The sequence below is a fragment of the Aedes aegypti genome, chromosome 3 (assembly GCF_002204515.2).
Source record: "Aedes aegypti strain LVP_AGWG chromosome 3, AaegL5.0 Primary Assembly, whole genome shotgun sequence".
NCBI classification, from domain to species: Eukaryota; Metazoa; Arthropoda; class Insecta; order Diptera; family Culicidae; genus Aedes; species Aedes aegypti.
In genome coordinates, this window is record NC_035109.1 from 361,558,696 (window position 1) to 361,584,958 (window position 26,263).

The 26,263-nt window shown below is 36.3% G+C and overlaps 1 protein-coding gene across 5 annotated transcripts in view; it reads right to left on the reverse strand.

The window, feature by feature from the left end:
- LOC5568519 (AF4/FMR2 family member 4) overlaps positions 1 to 26,263 on the reverse strand; it is a 492,113-nt gene that overhangs the window by 122,460 nt on the left and 343,390 nt on the right. Inside the window, exon 1 of one of the 5 annotated variants that reach the window (XM_021854375.1) lies at positions 2,159 to 2,643. The exons of the other annotated variants lie outside the window; for them this stretch is intronic. The gene's annotated coding sequence lies outside the window, so the exon portion shown is untranslated. Of the gene's footprint in view, positions 1 to 2,158; positions 2,644 to 26,263 lie in introns of those variants that run through there. 5 annotated transcript variants of the gene reach the window in all.

Here is a 26,263-nt window from a genome sequence, read left to right on the forward strand (position 1 = left end):
GATTAAAAATGTAAAAGCTATCCATATTTTGCATATGGCCAAATAGGGAACCACTATGGCCATAACTGGTACACTTTCCCTATGTACCATTAGAATGGCAATTATTATTAAGCACAATTTGTACAGGTACAAAGTAGCACGAGGACAAGCACAAATTTGGATTTTCACACAATATCACATTACATTTCAAAAAGGTTAGAACTACAATGTAATTGTAATTGTATAAATGTATGGTTTATTAAAATTTTGGTTTAAGCCGATTTGCAATTTTGCCAGCCGAATTAAAATAATACGCGGAAACGAGAAACATCGTAACAGCTAATTTGAAACACGTCCACTCCCCAGCGCGGCTTGCTGCGATCTCCATGATTAATCAAAAAAACGGACATTTTCACAAACTGTTAAGCTAGCTGGCGTACGATGGGTCCACCAATAATTTCAAATTCAAAATATATAATTAGGGATTTCTGTAGGAATCCATCAAATATATCGATAAGAACTTGTATGGTGGGCCCTTTAAGAGGCCCAGATAGCCGTAGCGGTAAAGATGCAGCTATTCAGCAGAACCAAGCTGAGGGTCGTGGGTTCGAATCCCACCGGTCAAGGATCTTTTCGAGTTGGAAATTTTCTCAACTTCCCTGCCCTTCTTATCTGCCACACGTTATACAGATACGAAAATGGTCATTGGGCAAAAAAAAAACTCAGTTAGTAGGGTAATGGTCGTATTTTGGACCCTCTTAGGAAGTGATTTTAGTTTTTTATCCCAATTGATTAATTGCACAGCGTAACCAAGTTAAAAAGTATGCCAAAATGTAGAGGAAAACTTCCTCTACGAGATAAAAATGCCCATACGGTCATGTAGCATCCAATAAACGTCGAAAATAATTGAATTGTGAAGCACTGTATTTCATATTTTTGAACACACCAATACATTTTGGACCGTTAGAGTATATATTTTGGACCCCCGGCTTTTTTTATCGTATGGCGACAAAGTCCACGACACTGGTTGTATAATATGCTTGCCCATAGTCTAATCAATCAATTGACAATGGAAAACCGAAGAAATTCTACGCTCTTAGTTCAGAAATTTGAAAAATGTTTTTGTTTACATTTGAAAAAATTCTGACGGCTTCAATTTCTGTGTGTAACGTGTTGTAACGGTTGCATGGATGAACCGATTAAATAAAATCAATTTCAGATAAAATAAACACTTTTTCTATGTATAAACGGTTGATGCAAGTGCGGACTAGTCCTATCTTTCCAAATGGCATGCTAATTGAGTCGACCTTTTGATTTAAACTGGGAAATTTGCAGGAAAATGGCCCAGGGGTCCAAAATATATTGGTTACCCTAACTGCGGAGGTGCTCAGAACAATACAATACTTAGCTGAGAAGCAGGCTCTGTCCCAGTTGGGACGTAACGCAAGAAATAAGAAGAATATACCTTAATCAACAAGGTGCAAGAGATAAAGTGTCATTATGAAAATCTATTTAATTATTTCGTTTACAATGATTATTCATAGTTGTTTTATTTAAACATTTTGGGAAAATTTAAAAAACTTGATAGGATTCTAACTTTTACAGACCTGATACCGCTTTGTCTCAAATTCCGAACAGACTCATATTCTGAACACTCGGTTTTTGTATGGCGATTTGGTTGAAATATTTCGCTGAAATATGTCACCAAATAACAAGGAAATGGTAGTCAATTATAATTCAATTTTAACGTCTCCAATATAAATTATACCACCGGAGTAGTGATGATTCTCTAGTTTGAGACCAGTAAAACAAGCTCAGATAAATGTACATGCGAAATTATTCATTTGAATATGATTTATTCGTGCTGTTCGGAATTTGAATCAAGGTGTTCGGAATATGAGACAGAATGAACACAGTGTTAGGTATTTGAATCAAAATGTTGTTCCATACTTTTACGTAAAAACGATACTAAAACTAACTAAATCAACATTATTTTCGGTACACCCAACAGCTAACAGTTAGACTTTGCGAAGAAATTAAAATTTACACGAATATCAGCCAATTTATGCTCATCAGATGCATTTGATGTCACTGTTGGCCTTAAGTGTTCGGAATATGAGTCAAACCGGTATATTGGATTTCCGAAAACGGTTTGATGTACATTTTTAATGATACTTACAATTAAAGTTCACACAACCGTTGAATAGCACCACCCTATAATTCAAAACCAACCGTTACAAAAAGGGTTTCCGTTCGGGTCGCAGCATGAATGCACAATTAGCCTCGGACATGATCCCATTCACACCTTCACCATTAAATCGCGCATTTATATTTGGGAAACGAAAGAGTCTGCGCGCAAAAGCTACCCAACTTCACCCACCGCCGCTAGCTGAACCTCGCCTAGACCCCACTAGACTTCACGAAATGAAAAATGGTTTCCCGTTTTCGGTGGTTGCACTCTGCCTTCCAAATGCACACACTCTTCGCGACGAATGGTAACTACCCCGTTGCACTTCGGTTTGGTTCGTTCAAGATCTGGATAAATATGGACAAATTGTTTCGCACCTCCTGAATTCGGTTTGGCTTCTTGTTTCGAAATCACTTCACTGGCTCACAGAGCCGCTCTGCAAATCGTCGACAACTATGCCAGGGCTGGTGGCGATCCAGTTAGTATGTTATAAGAAAGTCACAAACGGTCATTTAATAGAAGACACCTTTCCTCTTTCTAAAACTTTGAAAACATAAAAAATCAGCTAAAAATATCTGATTTATTCATAAAACTCATTTTTATATGAGAGAGCATATAAAAATAAGTTATGAGCTAAATCTTGAAATTGTATGGGTACAATATAGACTATTTCGTGCTCAGAACGCAAATAAAAATGATTATAAATCATTTATAAGTTATAATTTTATAACTTATAAATTCGACAAAGTTAGCATCCACGTGATTTACGTTTTAAACTGGAAATGCTTTTATAAACCTCCTAAATTTGATTTTCAATAACACATGACTAGATCTACAGGGGCCTTGCTTAGCCGAGTGGTTAGTGGCCGCGGCTACAAAGCAAAGCCATGCTGAAGATGTCTGGGTTCGATTTCCTATCGGTCTAGGATCTTTTCGTAATGGACATTTCCTTGACTTCCCTGGGCATAAAGTATTATCGTATTTGCCACACGATATACGAGTGCGAAAACTGCAACTTTGGCAAAGAAAGCTCTCAGTTAATAACTGTGGAAGTGCTCATTGAACCCTGAGCTGAGAAGCAGGCTGTGTCCCAGAAGGACGTAATGTCAAGAAGGACAGATCTACAACCTGCTCTAGATCACGAACCATTTTTTGTATTCATAATACAGTTTAATTGAACTGAAATTACGGTGTCACTCTCAAGTTTCAAAACATATTTAGTCTCTGTTCTTATCACTCTTTTCTCAAATCTGACCACTAAAATAAGCATTTCTGGCACCACTTCTCGCTACCAGCCCTGCTATGCTGAAATGTAAACACATAAATTTTCCCCGTCGTCTATTCACCGCGGAGATTGTCGCGGTTTGTTTCGTTTTCATCTGACCACCACCAAGAGACCACCAGGCCTGGCAAGCAACTACCTGGTGGCCCCAAGTGACATGTGAAAATTTCCTAATGATTTATTGGACGCCACCGGTAGGTAGCTGGAACGGAGACCACGAACTGCGAGAACACGCGTAATGTCACACGATGGCCAAACGCACCGGACCACATTCAACGGACCCGGAGCGATTAGAAATCAACCGCACACGACGACCTACAACCCGCAAACTGACGACGCCGATCCGATACTGGACCATTGAAAGCTAACCACCCCGACGACTGACGACCGGAGCCAAAATCAGCGCAACCTTAGCAGCTCTAGTGCGAGGTCGGTTGATCATGGTTCTCGACTAGCAGCAGCACGCGCAAGAGTGCGATAAAAAAGGGATTGTACGGTCTTAAGTTAGGGCGTGGGTCTCCAAAGGCTGTGGCGCGGTCCACATGAGCTTCTAGTGAGGTGAAGACATATGGGAACACGAAATATATGTTGTTCAGACAGACCTGACTAGACGGTATTTTGGCCTTGTACAGATATGTCAAGGACTCCATCAATTTTGATCTTTCCGATGCTAAAACGTTTCATCAGATAGGTATGTTCCAATATTACGGCAAACACACTCCGACCTTTATGAAGAGGTCTTAAAAAGTATCAGTCGTAAAAATTTAATATTGTAATGAGTACTATTTTTGAAATATGCTTCGTTTAGATGTGAAAATATATATCCGAGATTTTCGACAAATTTGGAGTGTAGTTCGAGAACTTTCAAATATAGCCATCCAAACATTTCCTTAGCTTCCCTGGGCATAGAGTATCATCAAAGACAAATTAAAGACCTCCATGTCCCTTGCAGTTACATAAAATTTTTTGGCTCATAAGGTAATCTAGAATGCCGTGAAAAGTGTACTGCGATCTGTCAAACTTGGGTACCTTTTGTACTACCGAGGGACCAAATGCAGTACTAGAAGTGGTACCCAAACTGATCCCGAGTGTGACGGACCTGGTATCATCGTACGAAATGCGAAAATGGCTGCTTTGGTAATGAAAGCTCTCAGTTGATAACTGTGGAAGTGCTCAAGAAACACTAAGCTGAGCAGCAGGCTCTGTTTCAATCAAGACGTAATTCCAAGAAGAATAGGAAGAAGAAGAAGAGGTTATTCAGCAAGGTTGGAAGATGTATATTTTGTTTTCAATTTTAAATGTAGACTACACAATTATTTGGTAGCTGGCAACACTACTCAAGTCATGTCGATAAACTTTATAAAGTTCTTCAAATTACTTAAGCTTCTTCAAGTTATTCAAGTCAAATCCATAGCAGATTTTAAGTATGCGTTTTGTATTGCACTTTGGGTTCGGGAAAGATAAACAATTCTTTTTAAAGCTGACAACAAAGTACAGTGGTCCAGAAAGGTAATCACCTACGCGGAACGATGCATTTGGATTTTTAGGATAAAATTTTAGACAAAAACTGTCTTCTTCAAAGTTGTTAGTTAGGCCCTTTGTTTGATGTTATTCAAAATTAGGGTGGTTCTTATATATTCATATTAAAGACGCAGCCAACTTTCTTATTATACACATGCTTCAACAAACTTGTAGGCCATTCCATTTTAAGCAACTTTGAAAAAAAAAGTTTTTTTGTAGCTCTAAGATTGATCAAATTTTTCCAATATTGATATAGGATGGTCTAGGGTAAAAGCACCGATTTTGGCCAGCCTAAGAGAGATTGTCAATGAAAGTCATATGGAAAGCCGTATTCATACTACAAATATGTCAAATTCATCCATATTATGAATGTAGTATATTGAAATTGTGCTAAAACTATTCTTAGCTTTGAAATTCTCGTTGGACAATGTAGGCCACCAGAACTAGTTTCGGCCAGAGATTTAACTTCGGTTCCTTAGTTGGCCAATCGCACTGATTTCTTATGAGAGTAGCCAAATTAGGTGTATGAGAGTTAAAATTATAAGGAAAATCATGTGACCGAGATCTACTGAATTGGCTATGTGAAACGGTATATATTCCACTATGGCTACAACTGGCGTATTGCCATAAGCGGTGCTTCTATCCTTTATAAAACTGATTTTTTGGTAATATATCTTCGAGCAGTTTAGTAGAATACCTATAAGTAGATAAAAAAAACGAATTTAGTACTATACCATTTAATTTCACTAGAGTTTTTTGGCCCCAGAGTTTTAAGCTCTGATATCTTTTCGAAGTAGTCTTTGATCCAGTTCAATGCTTCGATAGGGCAGTGATGCATTTCAAACTGAACGCGAGCCAAAAGTGAACTGAACGCGTTCTTATTTTGCTCGAGAACGCAGCAAACAGTGAACTTGCGTGCAAGATTATGACGCTGCTCACGAACGGCCCGTTCACTTTAAAATGCACAGTGAAGCACAACACCTTAAAACAGTACTTTAAACAATATTGAATTCATATCACGCACAATGTATGGAACCTTAAGTGTTCCTTGACATATTTTGCAAGTCTCTCTGCTTATAAACATGTTTTAAATCTGCCATAAAAACAATTTTCCTTTCGCGTTCATTTATCTGCTCCCTTGCGTTCAAAATTTTGAACTGATCAATGTTCAAGCCTACTTGATCCCGCGTTCAAAAATTTGAACTGGAACGCAAACTGAACGCGTTCAAATGCAACACTGCACCCAGACAACCAGAAATCGCATGAAAGTTGACGTTACAACTCGTTTATTCATACTAATTACATCAAACCCGCAAAACACCGTGGATAAACTCGTCAGTTTGATGAGTTTCCTCGCAAAAAACACTTCTTTTCTGAGTTCATTTATACATTTTGTTTCGTCTCGTACACTCGTACAAAGTAAGTCGCATCAATCCGTAGCAGCTGTCAAATCAACATTTGTTATCATAAGTTAAGTCGCATAAGATCACAGGTTGATTCGGTAGAATATTTATACACTCGCATTGTATGTTATTATTCATCACATAATATATGCACGCATATCGCCTCCACTTTTGTACGTAGAAGGCCTTTTCGCGACATCTTATAAGTGAAATTTTGCACATATAAAGCCTCCAGGTGATTTCGTTATACACCCGATTCTGTTTTTGCACGGGGGATGCGTACCGTGCAAAAAAAGTTTTCAGTTCATAATTTCAAAAACCGTGCAAAAAAAGTAACACCAGTTCTCGAAGTTTCATGCAAAAATAAGGTTTTGGTAAAAAAATTTGTATGGGAACTTTTTTGCACGGCCGTGTAAAAAAAATCCGTGCAATAACAGAATCGGGTGTACGTACATTTTGGTTGTCTGGGCAATAGGGTGTGTGATTTCATGGAGGTGAATCAGCACACCATAGCGAAATTAGGCGCAAAGAGCAAAGATGTTTTATATTATCCTCTCAGCAAGTGTTAAGTTTTGTAAGAATGTTGCCATATGATATCAAAGCGATTCAACGAAAACTAAATGATTTATACCTATATAGGTCATTAAACAGTATATAATCAATGATGGTGAATACAGGCACACCTAACCTATACGCATTATTTGGAGTGAAGAAACTTGCTAAATCTTTTCGTTTGTGAGTTATTGATGTTTTTCTACCAAAAAAATTAACTAAGACTATATTTACAAGCAAATACAAAATAATTGAAACATATAAGATAATTTCTGCACGGAAGCCTGTGGTGCAAAAATAAGCACCTTGCTTCAACCTTTAAGAATTAGTCAAATAATAACATGATTATCGTAAAATGGGGTGAAGTTGATCACTTTCAAGCGTTTATGTTCTGTAACTTCTAGTAGAATGCATGTATTATTATCCATATATGTTTAAAACATGTACTGGTTGGATATCTATCGAATTATGTAAACAAAATTTCGACGAAATGTTCATTTAACTGCAAAAATATATTTTAAAAATCAAAAAGTGGAGTTTTTGATTCCGGGGTGAAGTTGATCAATTATTGCGATAAGTTTCCTAAAATAAAGAGATATGCTATCCACTAAATTTGAGGTCACTGAATCTGGATCAATTCTCAAAAAGCTTACAAATTAATGATATATCAGTCAATTTAAAATTTGAATGTTGTAAATTACAGAACACACCACATTAAACGCCTAGAGGTATGCAATTTTCTTTGAAATCAACAAATCACGCACAAAAAAACATTTATTACTCAGAAAATGATTGTTTATCCACAGTACAAACTCAAAACTACTGGATTAACAGAACTTATCTGGAAAGTATGAAACAGTTTATTTAAATGGTGTCTTTATATAGTTTTGTCAATAGCCGATTGTTTGGAGAAGAACCCTTCAACAGTTCATCAAACATCTAATAAAAAATCTGTTTTTCCATGGTATAATTATCTTGAATCTCAAACCGAACTTAGGAACATCAAGAGCAGCCATCAGGTAATAAGACGTCACAGAAATTGTGCAAATTGAAATCGAATCATAGCTCTCTTGACAGTTTATACATGTGGGTACGTGAATGATCAACTTCTCCCCACTGATCAACTACACCCGAATTACGGTACTTGCTATTGATCGCATTTTATAATAAAATAAAGGTAAAATCAGTAAAACAATTTTTGTTCGGAAATTTGCGTATTTTTAAGTGCTAAAAGCTGTTTATAGACTTATTTGGCGAGAAATTTTAATTAATCAATTTGGAATCCAGAACGTGAGTGTCCAAAGTATACCCTGAAATCAAAAGTAGCCTCATGGTTATTATTTTCCGTGCAGTTCACTGCAGTGGCACGGGAAAGTGGATAAGACATGTACTACGCACAAAAATACCTGGATAGGACAGTCAAATGATTGTCCTACCTACGACTAAAAAAAATATCGATAGGTAGCTTGAAACATAAATTGAACTACACATTTCTATCATCTGTTCAATATATGTACAAAAAAACGCGATTGACGTCGCACTTATTTGGAGGATGGAAGACACGGAAAGGTCTCTGTTATGGTTTTCTGATGCCAGTAAAACGTGACATAGTTTGTGTATGTGTAGTTCTGAGGAACTAACTGTTATAATTGCTACAAGAAACTTCTTTACCGTTAGAAAAACAAATGGAGCAATCCACTATGGCCTTTCTAAATGAATCTAAAAATGGTTTCTTACAAATATCTACGGCAAACCGTGTATATGTTCTGGGAAAAATTTCCGTGTGCATTTATGGAAGTAAATCTTGAAATGTTTTTTGAACATATAAAGAGAATTATCTGATTTTTGAAGAATCTTTGGAAGAACTCTTGATATAATCTATCGAGGCATTGCTGAGTCGATTTTCGGAGCAATTCCCACAGTACACTCTCTAGAAGTTGTTGGCTAATTCAAAATTGCCGTAGAAATCTTTAGAAAAGTTTTGCGATTAGCCGGGTCACTTTGATGAAAAGAAAAGCAACACTACAGAAATTCACATAATTTTTGCTTTGCATCCATTTGTTATCTAGGAACAGATAAGGAAATTAGAATAACCTCACTGGTTGTTAAAGCAATTAGTCTTTTTTTCAAATTTGTTTAATGAAATCTATTTTTAAAATAATGCAAGTATTTAAAATGTCTATTTTTAATGGAAGGTTATTGTGTTTATTTCATGTATTATCTATATCATAACCAAAATGATCTCTTAAGCTTCTTTTTACGTATGCTTTTTACTGTGTTTCATCAGTGTTGGCAGCTAACAATATATTTTGTACCATAATCGGGGGTCACATTTATCATTTGTTTTTGATTTTTTTTTAAAGTATCATTTGAAAATGGAGAGTCTAAAGTATTATATTTTTGAAACATGTACTGTTTCGTTACTATATACTGTGTTTTGTTTTTTTTTCGAAAATATGAGGCAGTTTTAAAAGAAAAATGTGATTTTGAAGCATGTTTAAAAGAAAAATGCAATGTTTCGAAAGCTTGATAGAGGATAACATTGATCACCCATGTAAACAATGTACTAATTTCGTAACTTTCAAATTTTTCGATAATCTAGTTGTTTTCGGCGATGTTAATTTGAATAAAAACAGCATTTTCCTTGTTTATATCATTTACATGACACATTTTATGCATAAATGTTTTGAAGTAAAAAAAAAACGAAAACCGAATTTAGTACTATACCTTTCAATACCGCTAGAGTTTGTATCCTTTGACAGATACGCGTATTTCAATATCTTTTGTAGTGTCAGCAAAATGTTATAGAACTTACGTATGAACAAAACTTATTTTTCACAACATCCATAATCTTCAGAAGGTCATGAGTATAAAAAAAAGAAAAGAACCATGCATGCATTGAAAATGTTCGAACTTTTTACGAGGAGGTTCTGATTAATCCTACCTGTATAGTATTGCCAACCATTTTTTCGTATTGAACTCCAAGGAGGTCCAAAAACCCTTACCTTTCAAATTATTTGAATTCTCTATTTCACAATTCATTTGATGTATCACATGTTTTACGAGCTGCACAGTGTTGTCAACTACTTTAATATGTTTTAATCATTTACCTTGTTTGGCATCAAATATACATAGAATCACATTTCATTGTGCTTTCCCGTAGCATTCAAGATTGATGTTCTTGCAGCGGTTTTAGATTGAAATTGCGGTGCACTTATACCTTCTCGAACAGTGTTGCTACCTTTATTACCGGTTTTTGCACTTTACACGACTTCCACATTGTGCACATTGATAATGGTAAGTAGTTGTTATCCACTTCATAATCATTGCAAATGCAAGTTCATTGTCTTGTTGAGGTTCTAATTTGTTAAGGTTTGTAACTAATGGAATAGTGTTGCCATCTAACGACAGCAATGTGTATCATTTACGGTACTGCACACAATATTTTTTTTGCCTAGATCAGCACTATTTTGCTGAAATTTGCCGAGCTTGTATTTTCAGCAAATCAAATTGCTTAGATCCAGTAGAAACCTGCTGATTCTTCAGCGTTCTGCACTGAAGATCAGCCCTGCGGTTTTCTTTGTCAGCTTTGCAAATTTCAGCGAAAAATAGCTGATTTCAGCAAGCATTTATTTGGTGTATAAGAAGGCCTTTCAGTTTCCCTGTAACTTTTTGGAAGACCTTCTAATTTGAGAGTAGTGAATAACAGCTTATTCAGTTAAAATTCCTCTTAAATAGCTTCATTTCAGCTCAATAAACTATTATTCAGCTACCATTGTACCTGAGGGTCATGATCAAACTTGTTCGGCGCGTCGTGAAGTGAAAAAAGTGTCGCGAATTAGTTTTATATTATTTGAAATTTTGATCGCGTTGATTGCTCCTAAGGGGCCTTATAGCTCTATGAACAATTGTGCGGCGTAAACTGCGGACGGATAATATCACGAATTCGGTTGAGCTTTGATGGATCGCATCACCAACCATATGTGACCTTCACATCCTTACCTAATCCCACAAACCCAATATCCTTTCCGTAACAACTGTGCAGATGCAGAGGTACACTCGGTCTCTAGTAACAATGGTTGTATAACTAAAATTCCTACCCTTCCCCGATGAGCTTAAAGACGTGGCCGGCACCGTAATGGTCAGCTAATCCCGGTTATCTATGCTTCTGCTCATGCTCATGTTCACTTCATGACAGTCTAATTTAATAACTCATGATGATATTGATTATTTATTAAAACGGTCTTTAATCTGAATTTCGGTCGTAAAAAGAATAGTCGAAAATAGAATGATCGTATGAAGAGGTTGAAGTGTATATCATTGTTTGGGCTCTAGGAGGAAATCATTCGAGTCTTAATCAACTGCTTAAGAAAAAAATTAGGAACCACTGGTCTAGGTGCCATTCGCTCAGCTGCTGCCAGAATTACCGCATGGCTTGAATCACATGATTGGCTTGCACGCTCTAGCGCAGAGGTTGTTGAAGGAGGTGAACGGCGGGGCAGTGGTTGAAAAAGCAACATATAGTTTCGCGACCCAGCCCACATCCAATCGTTTTTCCCGCCTTCCGATGGCAACCAATTGGCCAAACGCTGCTGGAAACTGCTGCGGTTGGTATTTGTGGCTGGAGAGCACGCGTATCAACTACCCCATACACCCTAATACTAGTACTCAATGGTCAGTCCAGAACACAGCAGAAGCGAAAGAACGCTTGGAATTGGAAGGTTGCTTGATCGGTTCATTGTGCGATTCTTGGCGCAGTAGTGGCGGGAGTTAAAGGCATTTTGAATATGAATCGTAGCTTAAAACTGCATAACGAGTGTCTCATTTACCATATTGTACGAGGGGACAGGAGGAGGTGCTCTATCAATGGGAGTCAGTGCCATTCAAGGTTGCGTTCGCAGTGCGGAAAGTGATCTTAGGCTAATAGATTCCAAGTGGGTTGGCAGGGTTTGTGACACGAAGTCAATGATGAAATAAGACAGATATGTTGAGGACATTTACTTTGCGAATTGACTCACGTATAGAATTATTTTGAAGTTGGAGCGAAACAGAACCAATAGATTTATGCAACTTATGATGAATGATGAACATAAGATTGATTTATCCTTAGTTCAGATTTGCAAAAGGATTTAAGCAAAGTTTACAGTTCGATTTGTCGAACATCGTATAGATGAAGTTTGGCTTAGAAGGACGAAGGCTTGTTGAAAAAATGGGCTCTGTATCAGCGGATAGGGACACGGTAAATCAAGACTGTACTAAATGAAATTATATCCAGATTCCCAGACAATATGGCTTTATTGTGTAACCGCAGACGTTATCATAAGTAAATGAAAAACCGAATTTAGTACTATACCATTTAATTCCACTAGAGTTTGTATCCTTTAACAGATACGCATATTTCGACCTCTACTGTAAGGTCGTCTTCAGTGTCGTGTACTAGAGACGTTGAAGTCGAAATACGCGCATCTGTCAAAAGGTGGAGCTTCCATCCATCTAAACCGATATAATAAGAGCTGTAGCAGTAGACGATAAACAGTTTCTCATGATGTGCAGCGGATCATGATTGTTGCAGTGAGCGATTAGAGAAAGATACTCTCAATTTTTTCAGAATTCAACCCATGATAATGAATATTGTTATGTTAATGAACACTTTATGGTTTACCGACTTTTTCTGTCTTGATAATCTTTTTGGTGGGCGGCTTTGGTTTTTTCGCATTGAATAGTCACCTCTACCTTACTCTGTGTTCAGATCTCTTCTTCGGCGTAGATTCAATCATGCGAGTTGTGCTGCACCAAATAAAATAAAAAGGTTCACATTTCAGCTAGGATTTAATCAATTCCATAAATCTTGGTGAACTAGGTGAACGTTTAACAGATTTTGCCTCCACTGCATTCGATCTCTCACAATATCCATGGTCACCGTTGTAGTTTTTTTTTCTAATTCATCTGATATCACACTCGGTATAACGTGCCGTCCACCAAGATAGCCATGGGCCCCCCTTCTCGGAAAGTACTTGATACTCGTTAAAGCACCCTTTTTCTCTATCAGTTACTCCACCCAAGCACCCAATATGGAGCGCTGCAGGCCAAAGAGAAAAAAAAACGCAATCAATCTGCGTGCGAGCACCTTCTGCGCTCCCCCTAAAATGGGCTAATAAAATAAACATTTAACAATTTAATTTTCGAATGTTCGCCCGAGAGTGATAATTAATTTTTATACGCGTACTTACATAAATGGTACGTGTGGGCAACATTAGAGACCACCTCAGCAGCAGCACGCAGCTCTGGCGCGTTGGGTTACGTTCGGCAACCGCGGTGTGTCTGAAAACGTTATTAATGAAGAAATTGGCCTGGGGTCGGACCTGGTGTAGTGGTTAGAACACACGCCTCTCACCTGGGATCGAATCCCATACCCGAGATAGTCACTAAAAATTTCAGTGACGACTTCCTTCGGAAGGGAAGTAAAGCCGTTGGTCCCGAGATGAACTATCCTAGGGCTAAAAATCTCGTTAATAAAAATAGAAAAAAAAAAAAAAAATTGGCCATCAATTATGGCCCACCAATCGAAAGATATAAGTTCCTCGCACCCTCTACATTTCCAAGACATATTCCCATGTTTAAACAAATTTGAAACAAATTTTGAACAAATGGTCATCTGGATCCGGAGTTATTGCAAAATTTATTGAGAGACCGATGCGTAGCCATAACCCACCTTAAATGCTCAGGCTTAAGAATCTTATCGTATTCGGATATTCACTCTTCGGAACAATACATGAATGAAAGTATGTTGTGAAAAAATGAAACAATTTTGTGCAGTCGTCTTTGAGTTATGACCATTTAGGTTACTGGTATCACGCTGTCCAAACAAAGATCTTGAAAACTTCAAAATACATTATTCCGTAATTTTCAGATATCTCCAAGAATACTTAACCGATTTGTATGATATTTTTAGAGTAGCTTCCTACTACCTGGCATTGTATAGTCCATTTGACATTTTGTATGGAGAATGTCGGGCCTCCAAAGTCCATCGAAATATTTTCAAAACCAGATCACTTGTTATTAATATTGACACAGAAGCAAAGTTTTTTGAGAATTTGTGAAAAAAATGGCACAGAAACAAAAAGGTTATAGTGATTTGATTTTTTTTTGCAGTTAAGCATTAAGCTGCTGATGGAGGGGTTAAGCTTGCAAAACCAAATTAGGTAAATAATAATCCAGTTCATATTCAACATTCAGAGATGTGGTATTCAAGAAGCCTCCCTGTTAATTTTGAGACATTTCATTAACTGAATCAAAAATCACAGCGGTTTGTGTATTTAATCATATGAACTATTTTAAGGATCATTTATATGTCCATCATGGACAGCCCATGGTAATTCAATATTTCCTAAAATAATAACTACAATAATTCAAAGAGATTTGAAATTTTCGACAAACTTTGATTTTTTGCACCAAAAATCAAATTGATACAATTTTTTAACATGGATGGTCCCCTCCTATACACATTATAATGTTTAGAATTCATAAACCCATTTGCGTAGTACGTATCGATTTTTTCCGTGAACAATTTTCAAAGTTTGATTCTAGATATAACGTGATGTTTGTTCTGGTAAACGAGAACTCCTTTCACGTATACAAGAACACTGTTCTGGATCGCGTTCTGTAGATCTGTGGTTATATGACAAATTTAAAAAAAAAAACATTTGGCCCACTTTCTGAAGAAAATTTTTAGGAAATTTGCTTCTAAAATTTGAGAAGCACATTTTTATTATAATATCATGGCAGTAAATACACAACTTGCACATCTGAAAACTTTCTTGAAAACTGCATAATTTGGATGAATTGCAACAGAAAAAGTCCCGTCGTTTAAAGAAGCAGCTATGCTCTTGAGGCAACATACTGGGTATCAGTTGCATATTCGATCCATTTGAGCAGCAGACTTCATTTTTAGCACAAGCAACGTCGGAATAAGCGACAAAATAAAATAAAATCCACTTGAAACTAAACAATCTGCTGAAAAACAAAATGTTTCTGCCAAAAAAATAATGACAGCTTCGCTCCCGAGTCGATTTTGTTGACTACTAGAATTGCGCATGAGTTATTATTATTGACAGCGCTCGTGAACAGAGTTGGCGCAAGCTGGAACCAAATCACAAATATGAATTTTGAGGTTTTCGATATCGTGATTTCAGAATCAAATCAGTGAAAAAGTTCATTCAAATGAGATGTGGTTAAATTACTAAATCACAAATCGGCATACGTTGTGTGTTCCGTTTCTTATGACATGTTGTTCACGAATATCGGAACGGATTTTTTTGCGTGTGGGTAGGACAAACGTTTTCATACATTGTGTGCACAACGAAGCTAAGAAAAATTTTAACTTTATGGATTCCTAAACTTGAAATTGAAAGTTACTATATTTAAGGGCCTCAAACGCAAAGGATACCAGTCGTTACCACAAAACTAAGATAGCTTTCCGTCTTAACAATGCTCGTATGTGTTTTTCATGATTTGCTATAGAAATTTCATCAGAAACTATTTCAGGTACGTTCAGATACTACTTCGGAAATTTCTATAGTTTAACTATTATTTCTCAAGGAATTTCTCCACAAATATTTTTTAGGGAATTGGTCCAAGAATTTTGCTAAAAATTCAGTCCGAATTTTCCCAAGGAGTACCACAGAAATGTAATGTCTTCAAATATTATTTCAGAAATCAGAGTTCTTAATCCTCCTAGATTTTATCCAGTGACTCATCCATAGACTGCCCTGGGACATCCTCCTAGTTTTCTGGTTGAAAAATCTTCTCAAATTCAATCAATAACTTCTCCTGAAATTCCTCCAGGAATTTCTAGGCGTTTCCTTTAAAATTCTCTTCCAGGATTTATATATGATTTCGACTAGAAATTTATCTTAAGATACCTTCAGCAAGAACTCCAGAAATTCATTCTAGGATTTCTTCAGAAACACCTGGTTTTATTCTATGAGATTTTCTAAAGTAAGTCTTTAAAGTTTTTTTTGTGAATTTTTCCAGGTATGTCTCAAAGAAAAGTCCAAGAAATTTAGTAACCTCTGATGAAACCTCTGAAAGAACTCCTGGACTTTCGAGAAGGTTTTAGAAGATTTTAGAGGTAATTTGCTGAGATAATTGAAAATAAAAAATCAATCATATCCTGGAAAATATTTCGCAGAATTTTGTAAAGGAATTTGTTGAAAAACATTGGACGGAATCTCGAAAGAACTTTGTTGAGGAATGATTGGAGGAGTTATTAGGAAAATTGCTGGTGTAAAAACTAAAATAGACTTTTGAAGATTGTATGGGAATGTTTTGAGAAACATTTTAAGAAATTTTGGAAATTTGAAAAATCCACTTATGTTCAAATAATCTGCACAGTCGAAAACAAGATTTATCGCGTAGAATAGTCGAATCGAAAAGATATAGATATATGTTTAACGAATATCCATTTTAAGCCTCAGTATAGTAATTCTAAGCACTGATATAGAATAATGGTTAAAGTATTCTTGAAGATAAGTGAACTTTAAATCACGATGGTTTTCCTTTTATCCAATAAAATATTACCAAATTTTCAGAGAATGTGTTAAATACTAGAACTGTTGAATGTCTACTGAGAATCTTATGAATATTCGTGTTTTGGTTGAAAGAACCCTATGATATAACAGATGCATATAAGGTGACACGGGAGACAGTGTTATTTTCCCTATCTTCTGTCTCACTCTAACGATTATCATTAAAATTTTGTGGAAGCAAATCTCGAGTCTTAATGAACCGATGAAGCTGCAATTTATTGGGTTGTGCACTACATATAAGGTACCGTGGGGTAAATGGATACAGAAAATTCAATAGTCAACTTCATTATTATGTATAGCTTACGTGAATAATGTAATTCAAATTTTTTTTCGGTGGATAACAAATGAGGGACTAATATACTTCGAATCGTCATTTATTTAAATTTTTCTGATTTTTATGTATTGAGTATGAGAGACTTGAAAATTTGCGCCAAACGATCCACTTGCCCCACCATGGTGGGGTAAGTGGATCACCACTAAAAAAATCTATTCTCAAAACATATATGGTGTTATTATGTATACGAAGAAAGATATTGCTCTCGTTCTTGATATTACTGCTAGTGATGTTATGTTTTAAAAATTAAAAAGCGTCTTTATTTTATCAAAATATTATTAAAAATATGTATACATTAGTTCACACTAATTCGAACAAAAAAAAACAATGTAGCTAGAATTTTGGAAATTTGGAAAAAAATCTTCTTTATAATCACACAAGTTATACTGAAGTATTGTAGGATTATTCCTAAAGATGTTTTCGAAAATCACTCGTAGTTTAAAAATATTAGTTACATTTATTTTTGTTTGGCAAACTGAAATCATCTTATTCTATTCATGAATGTATTTGTATCATCTGTCTAGAACAATTTGTATGGTTAAATAAGGTACGATAATATGTTTTCAATTGGAAAATTTGTATATTTTGCTGTTCTGCAACTCAGCTTTAATGAACCACGAAAAGTTTTGTTTGAATTTTGCAATATTCATTCTTTTATATTTTTTTATACCGGAAAGATTAAAATAAATTGTAGGTGGATTAGTTCAATTTTTCTATAGTCAATTAGAAAAAATTTAAGCTGGTGATGAGAAAAAGTAAAAGCAAAACAATATTTGCGAGTATTCAAACTTATTCAAATTATCGTAAGCAGTCTGCCAATAAATGATAATAATACTTGATCCACTTACCCCACCCCATTAAAAAGTGAGGGTAAGTGTACCATGTCCAATACTTCTGTGTTTATTAATAAAAATCATTTATTTTTCATTGTGATTCATTCAATTAGAACTGAAATGTTCACCATGCGTTGAAAAAACTAGTATAATTTGTTTTAAGCCAGAGATACAATGGATTTTTGATTGACGGAAAACAATTTTAAAATTAATTGATTTTTGCAGCCAACAACTTGACTTGTGTTAGTGCACGTGTAGTACCAGTTTTGCATTAGTATCAGTGTGGACGTATGAACATAACCCAAAACGAAGTAATGGTGCGAAAACATTCAAAATTTTTAAGTATTTATGCTCAATATGGACAAATGCCCCACTTACCCCACTGATACACTTCCCCCACTGTACCTTATAGAATCATAGTGATACATTTTTCGCATCGATATATGGAGTGGTTCTTGAGATTTGCTTCTTGAAATGGATAGAGTGATTATGATGATGTCCCGTGCGGCCATTATTGAACCTAACAACAAATCATATGAATAAGTATATTTAATTTGTTTAAAAACATATCGGTCTATTTTGCTCGAAGTAAGAGGGAACATGGAGAAGAAAGCAATGAATACTTGATGGATAGGTAGGGGAAGACGGGGTAAGACCGCCCGCCTAAGCAATTTAATTCATATGTAAAAATCAAGAATCAATAAATTATTTTTCTGATTAGCATGTCGCTTTTCGAAGCCTTAGGTAAGATAAAAATATATCACAGGTGTTGTATGTGTAAAAATTTATTTATTTCTTGAAGCTTGAAAAAGTGATGTCTTATCACGATTATTTTTAGCGACGGGGTAAAACCGCCCACCCACGGGGTAAAAGCGACCACCACGATTTTCGTTCACAATTTTGCAAAAAAATATATCAGTTCGCTGTGATTCTAAAAAGTATAATGTTCAATGAATTCTACATTGATTAATGTGGATATTGAATCATTTTTAGGGTTAATGAATTCAAAAAACTTAGATATATATTTATCATATCCTTAAAACACCCATATTTTGGAAAAAAATATGCGGATTTGGCTTGAATTTTTAACAAAATTGATTTAATTTTACTGGAATAGTAATGTACAACGTAGTTATAAATTTAAAAATGATTTAAACATTTGATTTGGTATAAATTAGGGGTGGCGGTCTTACCCCATCAACAGTGGTCGGTTTTACCCCACTTACGCAAATTTCAGAACTATGGCTTTATTTCAAAGCTAAATATTTACGATTCAATTTTCACTTCACTAATGTACATTTCACATTGTTGTTCAAGCATGGACGAGTAATTTGTAATGTTTTTACAAAAAAATCCTTTCCGAAATCCTTAAGTGAGTATCTGTTAAATTTAGATCAAATTCAATATCGACAAGCAGAAACATTGTTTTTGATATTTGTTATGGAAAATTTCATAAAAATATCATCCTAAATGCTTCGGAATGACAAAAATCTTGTCTATATGCAAAGTGCTTGATAAACTTTCAAGAAAACAGCTATTTTTATGTCAAACTGAAGGTGGTCCATCTTACCCCGGCGGGCGCTCTTACCCCGTCTTCCCCTACCATAAGGGAACGGCGAGAGAAATTGGATTAGATGTAGAAGAGGGCATACCATATGAAACAGTACTAATTGAAGCGTACTTCCTTGTAGCTAACATCCCTTATGGGAACGGCTTGGCGTGTTTTTCGAATAACGCTATCAAGACAGCCTCAGCTCTCTGGTATAAAAATATAAAAAAATAAATATTGCAAAATTTAAACAAAATTTTTGGTGGTTGATCTAAGCCAGGCCTGCCCAACCTTTTTGGCTCTTTTTGACATAAATAGTTGCCACGTTCGCAATAATAGTCCGATCTGAGAAATATGTACCTCAAATGAGAGCTCGGTATTATGTCTGATTGATCCATGTATAAAAATTCAAATATATATTGAACTCTTTGTTAGCGATGCAAGCAAAGGCAAAAATCAATCCGGCACGCGGGCCGGATAAATTTTTTAATTTAACTGCAGAGCGAAAAGTTTCATATAAAGTCGAATATTTATTCATGGATTAGTCAGATATAACACTACAGATCGGAATATTATTTCGAACGTGGCAATCTTCTTCCCAACTGGAACAGAGCCTGCTTCTCAGATTAGTGTTCTTATGAGCTCTTCCACAGTTATTAACTGAGAGCTTTCTTTGCCGATTGACCATTTTTGCATGTGTATATCGTGTGGTAGGTACGAAGATACTCTATGCCCTGGGAATCGAGAAAATTTCCTTTACGGAAAGATACTCGACCAGCGGGATTCGAACCCACGACCCTCAGCATGGTCATGCTGAATAGCTGCGCGTTTACCGCTACGGCTATCTGGGCCCCTGGTGGCAATTATTTAAGTCAAAAAAGAGCCAAAAAAGTTGGATTTAAGTTGCACTGAAAAACAACATAATTTACAAACTCTTCAATTGAAAGCATATTATCTTACGTTATTTGACCATTTCAATTGTTCTAGGCAGATGATGTGAATTTATTCACAAATAGAATGAAAACATTTCACTTCGTTTCGAGTGTTCGAGATGAACCAGCCTAGGGCTGAAAATCTCTTAAATAAAGACAATAATAATAATCACTTCGTTAAAAAAAAGTTATAAATATTTTTAAACTACGAGTTTCTTTCGAAAACATCGTTGGGAATAATCCTACAATACTTCTGCATAACTTATGTGTATTTTCTCCAAAATGTTGTAATTACAATACATTTGTTTTGTTCGAATTTTTATGAATTAATGTAATCATATTTGTCATAATATTTGGATGAAATAAAAATTGTTTTTATTTTAACACTTCCAAACTATGTAACATAGCGCTACGAATGGAAGTATTATTACCCCACAATAGTGGGGCAAGTGGATCATTAGGCTCACAATTTTCAAAATGCTCATACTCATTACATAACAATCAGAAAAAAACGAAATAAATTATGATTTGAATTATCCACAGAAAAAAGTTACAATTACATTATTCACGTTAGCTGTACATAAAGATGAATATCCACTTACTCCACGGTACCTTATTATGTTAAATTTACAAACCACTCTAGCTTGTGATATCCTCAACGAAATATCTTAAAATATGTAATGAATACCTATCACATTTTTTAATCTAAATCTTTAACCTGATGTTCAAATTCGCGGAGTGGATGGTTTCGTGTGGTGGGTGCAGAATTGATAGTTATTTTTTCGGTCATATCAGTTTTAGACACACCGTGTCGACGTCAACTGTTCTGTTCTCAAGAGGGGTATTTAACACATGACATGGACGGTCGTTCCGTTCGGCTGCTGCACTGCGCTGACTGGCCAGCGATGCGGTTTGAGGTCGCAAGAAGGGGTCTGAGGTCTCACACATTGTAGTTCAAAGAGCATAAAAGTGGGCGCGACTCCTGATCCGATGGTGGTGATCTGAATCATAAAACCCCCAATTGCTGCCTTGTTGGTCGTCGGTTCAAGTATGAGGAAACGTTCACCTTGTCCTTCGAAGTACTTCAAAGTGTTTGCTGAATGGGTTAACAATCTTGTTGAGCGGAGGTAGTTGGGTGACTTGTAGTAGAGGTTCGCGGATCGGGATCTTGTTAGGTTCGGTTGATTGATCATTCTTTTTGATTAGTGATCAGGTTGGACCTTTGGGTGGGTGTTTTTCGATTCAATGGTTCCTGGAATGTGGGTGAATGGACAACAAGTGATCTGTCCAAGCGACGTTGCTCTTTAATGATCATTTTTTTGGGTAGGGTGCGCCCTGGACAATAACAGATTCAATGGTATATGCTTGACGTGATTAGTGGTTGCTGACTGGGGTGGCCTTTGTTAATTGCAGTGTATTCTTAAAATGAGCAGTCGATTTCAGAAGTCACAAGCGGAAAATATGCTTCTGACATATTGGAATGGGATTGACGAAAACCCATGTCTAAGCAGTTTAAGCCCGGACGAAAAATATTCTTGGATCTCAGGAGGGCTGAATCACCTTCATGCTATTAGGTTTTCTATAGGTCAATCCTGACCTATTGAAGAATTTTGATGTGAAGGTTGTGACTCATTACAATTCAGTAAAACTCTATGCATTTTCCAACAATATTCTGAGACCATTCATGCTTTCAGCAAAATTAAAAATAATCCATCTAGGAAAAGATGCAAATCTGAGAGGCGTTCGGGGATTGTTTATCGTGCCAATAAAAAAACAAACACCCCTGATGGTAACAACCGAGAAAAATTGATTTAATCATCGTTTTCTCTTTGAAGCTTTCGTTCGCTGCTGCTATTTATCAAGCTTGTTAAAACTTGCGAAACATTGTCGATTATGCACCGATACAGATGGGATGTTTTTCTTCGCTTGCTTTGATCGTGCTTTTGAATTAAGGGAGAACGAATCTTGTAATACCTGCAGCCTATCATGTTAGAATTGTATATATGACCTCAACAGATCGCATAATCATCTTTAAGCTGTAGTAATGAAGGACGTTGTAGTATCCGGTTTCAAACAAGAAACCTGAGGTTTGAATAAAAGGTGAGTAGGAGATTGATCATAAGCCCATCCATAAGTCCTCCTAAACACAAATTAACAAATTTCAGTTTCAGTGCATAATGCCATCAATCTTCTTCTCGATTTAGCAATTTATCCTAAAACCGTCATCGAACACTATCTTTTTTTTATTAACAGACTGAGTCGCATTGAACTTCAAATGGATTCCCATAATTAAGAATTGAAAAACAAAGTTTACAATCATAAATTCGCCCAAAATTTATGACCGTCATTACTGCGTGGATCATTAGCGAGATAATGCCGGTTGTAAAAGATAAAAACACGCTCATCCACAGCAGCAATTAGCAGGCATTTTTTGCGCACTTGAAACCTCAAACCGTAAATGGTAAAATATATTGCCACCAACAAACCGATGCCGTCACAGGTGCAACCTCGCATCAAGTGCAAGTGATGCTTAAGCGAATCAAGGGTAATAGCATTTTTTAAGATACAACAATCTTTCAGTCTTTGTACTCGTCTTCCTTGGTTCATCACGGGTCTCATTCACCGACCGTCAGCCAAATTATTCTTCCTCATCTCCAGCTTAAGTCAAGGAAAATTTAAGATATTTTGTGTCGTTTACGAAGTTGCATATCATACATTCTCTTGGAATCTGATCACATAAAAAATGGCCTTTTAATTACATTAACAGACCATTACTGTTTAATAGCCCATGATCATTGCGACCGAGGAGCGGAAATTGTCACTGGCCTTATGCAATTACCAGCCAATTATGTTTGCAGAAAAACAAACCGTATACCCTAGATTTGTCTCAATCTGGCCACCGGTTGCTGGCGCCCTGGAAGGTCCACCTCGCCTAATAGGTCAACCAACCAAGAGCCTATCAATTAACGAACTCTTATTATGCAAGTCAAGTAGGTAATCTGACCTCTCCCGAGCCGACTTACCGGTGACAATCTCTTACGGATTGATTTTCTATTAATATTACCATTTTAACGACACGATCATTTCCTCTGTCGCCATAGAGCGCCGCGAAGATTGAGATTTGCACTCGGGAGCAGAAAAACAAAATTGGTCCACTTGGCAGCCATGGGCAAAGCCAGATGGGGGCGAGCCGATGGGAATACTTATCGAAATCAGGTATTTCGTTACAAAAACTTCTTCTACAATCTTATATTTCCTTATACAGCCATTCAATGAAAAACCGATCTAGTGAGTCATTAAATTTCGTAATAAATAAGCTATTTTGTTCCTTATCCGAATTAAGGATACACGTGTTCTCGGATTTTTTGATTAGGGTGACCATTTCCAAAAAAGGGTGACCAGAAAAATCGCGACTTTGCAAAATTTTTATTTCTAAAAAAATCATAACTTTTGAACCGCTTGACCAATTTTTAATTTTCTGAAACGAAATGAAAGCTATAGATTTTGAATTTTCAAGAAAAATATCAAATTTCACAAAAATTGTTATTTTACATGGAAAAATAACAAAAATGTCTGTTTTTTCATGTTTTGAAGGCGTAAAATATTCTGAACTTTCAAGAAAAAATAAGAACAGCAATAGCCCCTTTGGTCCCAAGGACTTCAAAACACGAAAAAACGGAAACTTTTGATTTTTTTTCAAGTAAAAAAAAATTTTTTTTTTTTTATTAAATTTATATTTTTCTTGAAAAGTCAAAACCTTTAGCTTTCATTTCGTTTAAGAAAATTGAAAATCGGTCAAGCGGTTCAAAAGTTATATATTTTTTAAAATAAAAATTTGGCAAGGTCGCGATTTTTCTGGTCACACTATTTTGGAAATGGTCACCCTAATCAAAAAATCCGAGAATACGTGTATCCTTAATTCGGATAAGGAACAAAATAGCTAATTTTCACGGAATTCGGTAACCCACTAGATCTGTTTTTCATGGAATGGCAGTAAAGTCAATCGAACATAGAGATTCCTGTTAAAGATCTTATAGAAATAGAATTCCAAAGATTTATCAAAAGTTTCCAATACATACAGTAAGGAATTTTTCGAAGCATTTGTCTTCAGAGATTTCTTCCCGTATTCCCCGGGATATCTTTCAAGAATTGTTATAGGGATTCTTCTAGAAATTTTTCCAGCAAGTACTTTGAGTTTTCTTAGTAAAGTTTAATGAAATTCCGCAAAAAATTCTTTGAATTTTCTTTCGAAAATTCATGTAATTCATGAAATTCAGAGGATTACTTTTTTTTAAACTGACAAGCAATTAAATTTATGAACTGTTCCAGGAATTCTTACAAGGCATTATAATTCTGAGTATTCATACGAAAGTGTGTGAAGGCGATCAAAAATTATTATTTCACTTTAAAAATATGCATTTACTTTTGAGGTCGCTTTCACCTCCTTATTGAAATCCTGACTTCGCTCGTGGCGGAGTCATATGGCATCATGGCATATAAGTCCCTAACGTTGCAGAATGCGGGTCGTATGTGCATTTAATCGATGTTGCACTGCTAACCTCACTGCGGATGCCGTGTAGCTAGATATACTGGCAAAACCCAAATCATCGATTTGATTTGCATATAAAATCGCGCATGATGAAGAACGTGCACGAGCGAGCGTCAGTTCGTGAGTTCAAACAGGTATCTGACCTACTGAGTGGATAGATCCTTTGCTACTTGTTTATTGCATTTGGACGAAATTATTTAGAGCTCTGGAGAATGGGCGAGCAGCTAATGTGGGTGACCGTAAGTACCAATTTTGAGCACATGACCCGCCAGATCGTTACGATTGAGAACAAGGAAATTGCAAAATGTTTAGCTACGCTTCCAACGTGTGGCTCGTGGCATAGCTAATTGAAATTGATTACACTCTTGGGCGCAAAGTGCAAAGGGTGATCTAATTATCATTGAGGGAATGACGTTAGGTGTACCTGTGTGGCAAGTAAGCAGCACAGTTGAAAAATGGTCGGAAAGGTTGTTTCGAGAAGTGATGGATGATCTTTTTGTTTGATTGCAATCAAAGTTTGCATAGAAATAGCGGAAATTGTAGGTATTTGTTTGCAGTTTTTGTCAGTTATATCTAGCATGAAGATTAACTTTTAATCAAAGAACACCAACTTTCAGAAAACTTCATGATTAAAGTCCCCATGAGATACATTATATGGTATGAACATTTTTAACATCATCATCTTGTATACAGAAAGAAAGTGTGACTGAGAGATTATTTCCAATATATTACCAGTATTACACACAAACATTAACAAATACATCTCAATTCAGAAGAATAGAAATTACTCACCTGCAAGTTGTGTAAAGAGCAGTTACGTTATTACGCACCCTCATAGGTGCAATACGAACCTGAAAATAAAAAAAATCGTTAGAAAAAGTTTAATTGGAATATGATAAGGATTGGATTCGGAAAAAATGCGTTTGTTTTGGGTGTAACTTGCATGGGTGTTATGAGTTAGAGAAGAACAAGAAGAGCTACGCCAGCAAATCTTGGGCGCGGTGATCGATAATCGTGGTCATTCGCACAGATGGAACGGCAAAAGGCTTGGAATCCACTATTCAACAGTGTCCCGCATTGTAAATATGTTCCAGGAGACAAAGACCTTCGAGCGGCGCGCTGGAAGCGGCCGAAATCCGAAAACGGAATACCCCGGGAAGGTGCGGAGGATAAGGCAGTAGGGTGCAGAACCACTTGGGCACTTACATGATTCACTTTGGCTTGGGGGTCTTTTTCTCGGTCGACTCGTCTGAAATTTTATAACAAGAAGCGCTTTAGTACGACGCATATCGAGGCCAAACATGAGCTTTGTAGCTTTCAAAAAACCGCACTGCCGAAGTGAATCAAAATTGCCAAGAAAAGGGTCCGGCTCCCTACTTTAAGTACCCGGACCTGGGAGGGAGAAACCGATACAAAATTTGTGTACGATATAGTGAGCCGAGATTATGCTGTCACGAACTATCATTGTGAGCCCAGATCTTAAACAATGGACTAACATGAAAAAAGCGTGTAATTGATCAAAATGTATTTTTGCATTTCATCAAATGTGACGAA